This window comes from Hylobates moloch, unplaced genomic scaffold, assembly GCF_009828535.3.
Source record: "Hylobates moloch isolate HMO894 unplaced genomic scaffold, HMol_V3 SCAFFOLD_8, whole genome shotgun sequence".
Taxonomy (NCBI): domain Eukaryota; kingdom Metazoa; phylum Chordata; class Mammalia; order Primates; family Hylobatidae; genus Hylobates; species Hylobates moloch.
Window position 1 is genome coordinate 60,720,590 of NW_026652283.1, and position 2,283 is coordinate 60,722,872.

Consider the following 2,283-nt stretch of genomic DNA (forward strand, 5'->3'; position numbering starts at 1 on the left):
AACGACAAAGGCAGGAGGTGTAAGTGAATTTTTATTGGGAAGGGAGGTTTGCAACTTAAATAGCAGCAAATAAAGAGTGAATAAGGAAACTCCCTGTTGCCACAGATACACAAGACTTCCTTATGTGATACAGGAGCCATTTCAATTTGTGACCCCTAGCCAGAGATGGCAAGTGCTTTTCCATTCAATCTAATACTTCTGGATTCCTACTAAAAAGGAATACATTAAGAGCATGGAAAAGTTGCTTATTGAAAGGAAACCCCCGAAGAGTAAGGGAGGGAATGTAGAAATTAAGAAGTTATGTGGAACACTCTTTAAATTGTAATTAACTACATTCTCTTATTTTCACAGTAATACAAAACACAGTCACTTGCAGAACTGGTTCAGATTACTTAAATACCAGATACGTTTTTAGTCCTCTACATAAGTGTTTGGGAGTTACTTATGTTTATATGAAATGAAGCTATTAATACTTTTCTACAGCGGTACTGCACACCAGGAAGGCCAAGACAAACACAAATCAAGGAATGAAGTTTTCCCAAAGCTGCAGTGTGAAAAGACTATAAACAGTTAATTCCATACACATGAATGGGTTTCTTTGCTATAGGAAATCCAAGTGGAATAAGGAACGGAGATGTGTAAAAAGGTTTCTTGAAGGAAAGAAGTACGACACCCTGTATGGATTTAGTTTTCAGCCCCTTCTGCCACATCACATTCTTCTCCTGCACTGTCTAATGTCCAAAGTGTTAGGTTGTCTCTAAGCAACTGCATGATGAGGGTGCTGTCTTTGTATGAGTCTTCATTCAGTGTATCAAGTTCAGCAATGGCCTCGTCAAAAGCCGTTTTAGCCAGCATGCAGGCAAGCTCTGGGTTATTAAGAATCTCATAGTAAAATACAGAAAAGTTAAGAGCAAGCCCCAGGCAGATTGGGTGTGTGGGTTGCATCTCTTTCTTGCTTATATCAAATGCCTCTTGGTAAGCTCCTTGGGAATTATCTATCATTTGTTTTCGATCATCACCACATGCAACTTCAGCAAGGTACCGGAAGTAATCACCCTTCATTTTCAGATAGAACACCTTACTCTCTGGATTAGTTGCATTGGCTATTAAATATTTATCCAACAATTCCAGGACCCTTTTGCAGATGGATCTCAGCTGGACTCCACTTTCTCCCGATAGTCCTTAATCAGCTGCAACTTCTTGTCGGAGGTGTCAGTCTTCTGCTGATGCTAGGGATGATCCTGCAGGCGGAACTGTGGGCCCCCACCACGTTCTTGTAGGCCACAGAGAGCAGGTTGCGCTCCTCGTGGGACAGCTCGGCGCCCTGCTCGGTCACTGCCTTCATGCAGGTGGCCATGTCGTCATAGCGCTCGGCCTGCTCGGCCAGCTTGGCCTTCTGGATCACCTCAGTCTTCTCCATGGCAGGCGCGGGTCGGGCCGGGCGGAGAGCAAGGAGAGCGAGGGCGACCGCTCACCCAGAGTGGGAGGAGCCTCCAGAGCTGCGGAGGGGAGGGGCGGGGCGGTGAGGCGAGAACAAAACCTTGTGCTGGTTTTCAAGGGGAATGAATGCTTCCAGGTTTTGCCCATTTAGTATGATGTTGGATGTGGGTCTGACATAGACAGTTCATAATATTTTGAGATATGTTCCTTCAATACCTAGTTTATTGAGAATTTTTAACATGAAGAGATGTTGAATTTTAGTGACAGGCTTTTCTGCGTCTACTGAGATATCATGTGGCTTTTGTCTTTAGTTCGATTTATGGGGTGAATCACATTTATTGATTTGTGTATGTTAACCAACCTTGTATCCCAGGATGACACCTACTTGATTATGGTGGATTAGCATTTGATGTGCTGCTGGAATCAGTTTGCAAGTATTTTGTTGAGGATTTTTACAAAACACGGCTCAAAGAAATCAGAGAAGACACAAACAAATGGAAAAGCATTCCATGCTCATGGATAGGAAGAATCAATACCATTAAAATGATTATACTGCCCAAAGCAAGTCACAGATTCAATGCTATTCCTGTCAAGTTACCAATTACATTCTTCACAGAACTAGAAAAAAGTATTTAAAATTCATATGGAACCCACCGTTTACTACAAGTCCAGCAAAATAATTCATATGGAATCAAGAAAGAGGCTGAATAGGCAAGGCAATCCTAAGCAAAAAGAACAAAGCTGGAGGCATCAATTTAACTGACTTCAAACTATACTACAGGGCTACAGTAACCAAAACAGCATGGTACTGGTACAAAAACAGACACATAGACCAGTGGAACA

The 2,283-nt window shown here is 42.4% G+C and overlaps 1 pseudogene; it reads right to left on the reverse strand.

The window, feature by feature from the left end:
• Positions 1-684: 684 nt before the first annotated feature.
• LOC116473228 (14-3-3 protein theta-like) lies at positions 685-1,420 on the reverse strand (annotated as a pseudogene).
• Positions 1,421-2,283: the final 863 nt, after the last annotated feature.